Here is an 8,501-nt window from a genome sequence, read left to right on the forward strand (position 1 = left end):
TTTTTTTTGAGACAGAGTCTTGCTCTTGTCGCCCAGGTTGGAGTAGAATGGTGCCATCTTGGCTCAGTGCAACCTCCGCCTCCCGGGTTCAAGTGATTCTCCTGCCTCAGCCTCCTGAGTAGCTGGGATTACAGGCGCCTGCCACCACACCTGGCTAATTTTTGTATTTCTGGTACAGATGGGCTTTTACCATGTTGGTCAGGCTGGTCTCAAACTCCTGACCTCAGGTGATTTGCCTGCCTCGGCCTCCCATAGTGCTGGGATTACAGGCGTGAGCCACTGTGCCCAGACCATCTGACAATTTTCAAATGACTTCCACACATAGCATCTTATTTCACCCACACCATAACCCTCATAAGTATCTAACTGACTATCCTCATTTTAGCTTTATGGAAACAGATGTGGAGATGGAGGACTGTGTCATAGGCAGAAGTGACTGAGCCTCAGCCTGAATTCAGGGTGATCTGTTGTGGGCTCTGTTCTCTACGACACTTGGCCTGTGGCCCCCACACAGGCCTGTCTTCCTATATCCCTCCTCTGTCTCTCCTCTCTGAGCCTCCCAGCATCCAATGGCCTCCTGCCACCGCTGTGGTTCTGCCTGGTCTCCTGGGGCTGGGATTCGAGGTCTAGAACTCTCCTTTCCTCCCGGCAGCTATAGCCTTTTCTCATGGCCTTCCAGTTCTCTCTGCAACTAACTTTCAGGCTGACAAACAAATAAGCCCTTTCATACCTTTGTGGGATTGATAATATCTGAAAACATGTGGCCTTTAAGATCAATTTTTGAATCTGGAGATAACATCATTGGGCCAGTGTAAAATTCTTATCCCAAGACCTTAATTTCCGATGGTGGAATTCAGGCATTGTGGTTATAGACATGAAGCTGTATCATTGTGTGCATACCAAACCTTTTCCCTACCCAACAAACCTTTTCTTCAGATCTGCTTTGCATTTAAGAACACTTCATAGCACAATTCGTTTCCTGCACTTTGGGGCAGGAAATGAATTGTGCTATGTAGTTCAGTGGGAAGTAGAGGAGGGAGGGGCAAAGAGAGAAAGAGAAAGAAAGAAAGAGAGATTTAGAAAGGCAACTTTCCCCCCAAAGTTTCTCTTAATTGCCTGTGATAGTGCAATTATAAATGCTATCCTTATTTAATTAACTCGCAAATGGGAACCAAATGTAGCATCAGCATATTGGCCAGTGAGAAGGTAGAGATATTTTTGTGACTTCTCTCCATCAAGCTGTGTGATAGGGACAAGCCATTGAACTTCTCTGAGCCTGTTTCCTCATTTGAAAAATCACAGTAATGATTCCAACTTCACTAGTGTTTGTGAAGATGAAGCGATATATGAAATGGTATGCTTTACAACCTATAAATTACTTTGGTAATATAGGGCTTACATCATATACATCAATAAACTAATGTGCCTTCTGTGGGCCCAGCTGGGGTATGCCCAAATGCACCATGAAGCCAGCTGCCCTGGCCAATCTCCTCACCAGTGGGCTGAGAGGCCTCCCTCTGTTCTTCCCTCCCTTCAGGGATTAGCCTAACACTCACAGAGCTCCTGGAAGCCCCAAGGCTGTGCTTGCAGGACTGCAGGCTGCGGTAGACTCTGTGTTCTGGGCCACTGCCCTGCGGAGGCCAGGCTCCTTGTTGGTAAGGCCAGGAGCGCCCCAGCTCTTGGGAAAAAAATGTTAGAAATGTCTCTAGGACCCTGTGTGATGAACTAGTACAGCCCTGCTGGTGCTTTGCAGACATTGAAGGTCCTGTTTCACTTGATGAAAAGTTTGTGTGTGGGGAATTCTGTCCCCAGACTGAGGGACCCCACACCAACATGCGATTTACAAGGGTACGTGTCCAGATGCCGAGGGAAAGCAGTCGTCCCTTCTGATCCCATGTTAGTGGGGTGCCTGACAGACCCTGTGCCTTAGGCCCCAGTACTCCCACCCTGAGCCCTGGGTAAGCACCACACAAATATACAGATCACAAATGAGAATAGGCCCCCAAACTCCCTACTTTCATTTGAAACTGTTTGTAGCAGGGCTGAGAACTGTATATTGACCAGAACATCAGTAGCCTCAAGACTGTCACCATCTGAAACCAGTGTTCTCTTCCTGCTGTTTCCCACCCTCCTGAATGAAATCTATAGGATAATCATGAAGGTAGATTTTAAGACACCAGGGCTGTCATCTAGGTGGCATAAGTGACAGATGGCCTTCCAAGTGTGCTGTGGACACTGTAGTTGCTCAATGATAGGCATTGTCCTGTACAGCTCCCCATCTTCATCCAGTTCATCATGACCCCCTGGGAACAGGGGACAGAGTAGACTGGAGTGTGCAGAACTTGGGAACTGGGGAATTTTGTAGAAGAAACTGATTTGGGGACATATTGCGTTTAATGTCATTTCAGGACATCTGAATGGGAACATCCAGGTAGTGATATAGGGTGGGAGCTTGGGAGAGAAACGTAGTCCTGTCCTTGGGCTAATCACAGCCTGAGCATAAAGAATCTTGGAGAGAGCAGAGAATCAATGAAGAGACTTAAGGAAAGCACTGATTTCGGGTTCAGAAGAGACCAATGTTAGCCCAATGAACCAACAAAGGAAGGAACAGGCCCAAGCCTCCACCAGAGGTTTACTTCAGTTTTATTGAACCAATGCCTACTAGATGCGGAACTACATTTCACTCTTGCCGTGTAAATACTGATTACATTTTTTTCCAGTTATGATGAAGTTTAGAACAGTGTATTTTTAGAATGTAATTTTGCTTTGACATCCCTATTTTTTATTTTTATTTTTATTTATTTATTTTGAGATGGAGTCTCGCTCTGTTGCCCATGCTGGGGTGCAGTGGTGAAATCTCAGCTCACTGCAACCTCCGCCTCCCGGGTTCAAGTGATTCTCCTTGCCTCAGCCTCCCGAGTAGCTGGGATTACAGGCTCGCACCACCATGCTCAGCTAATTTTTGTATTTTTAATAGAGACGGGGTTTCACCATATTGGCCAGGCTGGTCTCGAACTCCTGATCTTAGGTGATCCACCCACCTCAGCCTCCCAAAGTGCTGGGATTACAGGCATAAGCCACAGTGCCCGGCCTATTTTTATTTTATTTTATTATTTGTGTGGTTTGCTTTGACATCTCTGTAACCTGCAAGTTTAACTTCCCTTTGGAAACTGCACAGGGCTTTTTTTTTCTGTCGCAAAAAAATGTATTTTATTACTTGAGTAAAATTATAGTATCTCTGTTGTTAATAAGTATTAAATGAAATTGAGCCCCTCCCCTTTCCTTTCAAATTTCCATGAAAGTGCATGTGACAGTCCATTTTTTTCCTTCCATACCTAATACAAAATATTCCTGCTCTCTTGATCAAGAAGAAGCATTTGCTCTTGTAAGGAACATATGGACATTTGAATGAAAGTGATATTTCTTATTTATATACAAGAGCATTTACATTTTCTCTACTGAATATTGTTCAAGATGCTATACTTAGCAGCCTTGTGAAATTCCAGCACACATTTTCTATCATGTATATACCTACACAGCAAAATGTTATGTCTTAGTTCAACTACCAAAACAACACTTGTTTGTTTTCTCCAAAGAATTCTGCATGCTTATTACTGTACAGAAATGCATTAATATTGAAGATGACTCATGTAAAAAGCACAATACAAATAGCAATTCAAAAAGGAAATGGTTAAATCTACAAAACAAAAAAAGTTTGACTTTTTGAATAAAAATAAAAAAACAAACCTGTCAAACAACCACACTGTTCAGTCTGTACTTTCAGTCCTTTCCTTAAATCTGTTTTGAAAGATTAGACAATGTGTTTGATGATAAAAATTTCCAGCAGAATCAAAGTGTACATTTATGTACAGACTTTATTAGAGATCTAATGCATCACTGAGGCATTGCATCAACACCAGATTCATATTAAACTGGATATAAAAAATAAGTTAACGCCAGATTACAACTGCCTAGCAGGGCAACTTGCAATTGCCATACATATCACAGCAAGTTTACAGCACTCTAGCTAATTAGTATTTAGTCCAAAATACATAAGACCAAAGTTAATACTTTCATTCCGTTTGCAAAGCGAGGTTATATCGCTAATAAATAAGCTTCCTTAGAACTCCAGAGTTGAACAGGGTACAAAAGAATATCTTCATGATGTTGTAATTCATAGATCTGGGAAACCAGAAGGAAGGGGTATGGGGGCAAGGGGTAGGAGGCCACCACAGGTCGTATTCTGAACAGGAATGAATGCTATGTTTGCAGCCCAAGCTGCTTTAACTTGTGACGATCTCTTTGCTGTCCTCCATGAAGCGGGTGAAGCGGAATTGGTTCTCTTCTAATTGCTTGCATTTTCCCCAGGCCGGCCAGAGAAGCAGTGGGCTCTGATTTCTGGAGCTTCTCCAGATTTCCTGTCAGCCCACTAACAGGTGAGCTGTTCCCAGTGTCGAGGCTTCCAGGAATTGGATGGATGTCACCATTCTGAATGATGGAGATCCCGTTGCCCTTCATCGCCAACCCGTTGGAATGCCGTGCTGCATTCTGATTCCAGAAGCTGGAAGGATCCCCACTTCCTGATCTTGCCACCAAATCCTTATGGAACATTTCTGGGAACTTGATGGGATTGCCTCCTAGAAATGTCATGGGCCCATCCCCAGAGAGCTGCCTACCCTGTCACACAGGGGTGCTATTCCACATGTGAGTGCCCGTGTGTACCTTTTGTCGTGAAAGCTCTTCCACAAATAGTGCAAGCAAACGGTTTCTCTCCAATGTGAGTTCTGCCAGGCACTCAACGAGGGGGAGGTTTTGCCACATGTGTTGCAGTAGTGCTGCTTGGGAGTTCTGCGCAGAGCCAAGAGCAGAACTGGAGATGTGGCAGAGAAAGACAGAGGCCCAGAAGGGATGTGACTGGTGGGGGTGTCCTTACTGTCCTGAGGAGAAATATGCACAAAGCCGTTGATCTCCGTTTTGCTGAGAGATGACAATGAGTTGGCGGGAATCACCACAGAGTTCTGATTGGGGCCAAGATTGGAACTGGGCTGAAAGAGCTGTGATGGTAGATCTTGCATCTGATGTGTCAACATGTGCTGCTTCAAATTACCCTTTGTGGAAAAGTCACAATTGCAAACTGCAAATAAATGGTCTCTCTTTGGTATGATTTCTATAGTGAATGTCCAAGGCACTCTGACAAGCAGATGTTTTGCCACAAATGTTGCAAGCAGTGTTTTTAAATTTACGCTGGACTCTGAAAGGGAAGAGGGTCCCCAAAGAATCTTCTTTGATGATTTTCTCTATGTGACTGGATGTCAGATCCAAAGCCCCGCCATTCACTGGAATGAAAGACAAACCGTTGGCAAACTCGCTTGGGACCACTCTCTGTGGTTTCTCCTCTTCTCTGGGTGACTTATGGAACTCCTGGGTGCTGTTGGATGGGGACAGAGCCTGCATGGAAGACGTAGACTCTGAGATGGCTGGGCTGCCAGCACTTTAGCTCTCCATGTCATCACCCACTGAGGATGAATCATTGATCAGGACATCATCCTCGAAGGACCCATTCTCCACTGACTTCAGGCTGGCCCGCAGCTGCTCCACTAGGCCAACATTCATCATCTTCATCTGATTTTCCAAAGCAGTGATGCTCGACATCTCTAGGGGCAAAGGCGAAGAAGATAAGCTGTCTTGGGAGTCTTCTGCAGACTTGGGCATATCAGGGAATCTGCCCTCAGGACAGTCTTCCATTTTTTCATTGGAGAAGTTGTCTAGGTCATCAAAATTTTTCTCATAGAAGGAGCCTGTGTCAGACTCCATGGACTCAGAGTAACTGCTGGGGACTGGGGTGTTGGAGACCTGGCCTCCCATATGCATTCGAGTGTGCTGCTGTGGGATGACAGCGTCGTCTGTCAACTTCCAGCAGATGGGGCAGGAATGCTGGGCTCTGAGCAGGGGCACAGCATGATGGACACTGTAGTGGGTTTTAAGATTCCTTTCTGTGATGAAAACCTGGCCACAGATCTTACACTTAAAAGGCCTCTCCCTAATGTGTGCCCAATAGTGCATTTACAAGGCACTCTGACAGCTGAGAACTGGGTAGCAGATGATGCACTCACTGGGGCCAGTGGCCTTTTGTCAATGTTTTCTACCAGTTGCTGAAGCTTGGATGTCTCTGATGCCTGGGCTGAGTCCAAGAGCCCCCCAAAAGGAAACTTGGCCTTGAACTGCTTGGACATGAGAGGCAACAAAGGGTTGGTGAAGGTGGTAGTGCTTCCCCAGGGGGCCCCAGTCTGCTGCTGGGGAGCTCAGGGCACTACTGCTCACTGTCAGGACTGAGTTGGTGACCACACCACTCTCTTTGCTTTTGCCACTGGAGGGTGGCAGAGTGGACCCTTCAGCTTCCTCTGGGAGCCCACCTAGGTTTCTTGTGGCCAGCTCGGCGGCCCTGGAGTCACTTTTGACTAAACCTGTGGGACTGGTGGCAGAATGGCTAATGGGGAAGGGGGCTGGCTTTTCCGTCTTGATGAAGAGTATGAGGCTTGGGAGGGTTGGGGGCAATGGCAGGCCGACTGAAGTGGTCAGAGTAGCCAGGACTGGTTTGGTGTCTAACCAGCTGGTGGCTGGCTTCTCTGGAGTGATGGACATGCCGTATGGGATGCCGGTACTCATGGGGATATTGTCCAAATGCTCATGCACAGGATAAGGGTTCATCTGGGTATGGGTGTATTTCTCTTTGTGGCACTGAAAGTGGACTTTCAGATTCTTCTTGGTGGAGAACCCGTTCCCACAGATGTTGTACTTGAATGGCCTCTTTCCAGTATGGGAATGCAAGTGGATCTGCAAGGCACTGTCGCTCTCAAAGACCTTTGTGCAGAACCTGCACTTGCGTTTGAAGAATGACTCATTGGAATTATTTTTCACTTTAAAGGCAGTGACATTTGGTGGCTTGCTTTTTCTTTGCTGGGCCAAGGCAGACAAGGAGTCTAAATCCTCTGCAGTTGTTCCGATGTTGGGCAAAGGGCTGGGGAAAACTGAGTTAGCGGGGGCCAACTGATGTAGAAGTGGATCAGATGCAGGACTTAATAAACTGCTTATTGCAAAAGCTGGTGAGGATGATCATGAGACAGCTGGGTTGCTGACATGGGAGGCCGCAGCTCTTGAAGCCACCTTTTCTGAGGACGGGGTGGTAACTGACACCACCAATATGTTCATATTGGGAGAAAAGCCACTGTTGGACGGAATGATGGTGTTGCCAGAACTACTCTAAAGTAGCTGGATTGGGGTAGCTGTTTCACACCACTAATGCTAGCAGATTGGCTGGCGAGGCTCTGTGACAATCAAGCTGCTGCTGCCAGCTGCTGAGATAAATGGGAATTTAGCATGGACAAGGGGTTGGCAGATGTTTGTAAAGTACCTTGAGAAGGATGAGAAGATGTTGGCAAGTCTGCATTCTGAGAAGCCAACAGCAATATTTGGTGACAAATCTATTCGATCAGTTGCAGCTAGTGGACCTGCTGCTGCTGCATACCTAGGAGCTGTTCCATGAGGGCTGGGATGGCCAACTTGCCCCGGGAAGCCCCGCGGCACCTCACTTCCTGGGAGAACTGGGACACCACCACCTTGGTGCTCTGGAGGTTCTCGATGATGACGTTGCTGTTGATCACGGAGAAGTTGCCCAGTGTTGTCAGGTCCCCGAGTTGAGGTAGAGAGGTTGTGATTGCTGAGGTACCTGTGGGGGAGCTGCTGCTGCTGCTGCCACTTGGGGCAATACTGCTGTGGCTGCGGCTGGAAGTGCTGCTGCCACTTTTGTTAGCTACTGGGGCCTCCACCTCCATGGACTCTTCCCTGTCAAGTCTGTTGTGTTCTGAAAGGTCGCTGCAGTCCACTTAATCTGTTTTGTTAACTGTTTCATTCATTTGTTCATCAGGATTATTGGGAGGGAGCCTGGGGGAGAAGGTTCTGGGTGGGAAGGCTGGATTTTCATTTACAAATAAAACTAATTGATTTTTAGTACAGTTCTTCTTGTGGAGCAGAAGATGTGATAATTCAAAGAACTTGGCACAGCACTGGCCACAGATGTGGGTGTCCTTGCTCTTAGTGGGAAGACTTGATTGACCCTTTTCCCTGTCTCCACAGGTTCAAGCGAATCTCATGCCTTGGCCTCCCCAGTAGTTGGGACTACAGGCGCCTACCACCATGCCCTGCTAATTTTTGCATTTTTAGTAGAGAGGAGGCTTCACCATGCTGGCCAGGCTGGTCTTGAACTCCTGACCTGAAGTGATCCACCCACCTTGGCCTCCCAAAGTGCTGGGATTATAGGCGTGAGCCACTGTGCCTGGCCTGCATAGTAATTTTTATTTAATCTTGTCAGCTTAATTTTTTTCTATGACTTTATTGAGTTATAATTGTTATTCAGTAGACTACACATATTTATAAGTGTAGACAATATGATGAGTTTTGGCATATGCATGCACCCACGAAGCCATCACAAGAATCAAGATAGT

The 8,501-nt window shown here is 46.5% G+C and overlaps 1 pseudogene; it reads right to left on the minus strand.

Moving 5' to 3' along the window:
• Nucleotides 1–4,283: 4,283 nt before the first annotated feature.
• Nucleotides 4,284–7,928, minus strand: LOC101133905 (sal-like protein 1; annotated as a pseudogene).
• Nucleotides 7,929–8,501: the final 573 nt, after the last annotated feature.

Source organism: Gorilla gorilla, chromosome X, assembly GCF_029281585.2.
Source record: "Gorilla gorilla gorilla isolate KB3781 chromosome X, NHGRI_mGorGor1-v2.1_pri, whole genome shotgun sequence".
Lineage (NCBI taxonomy): Eukaryota > Metazoa > Chordata > Mammalia > Primates > Hominidae > Gorilla > Gorilla gorilla.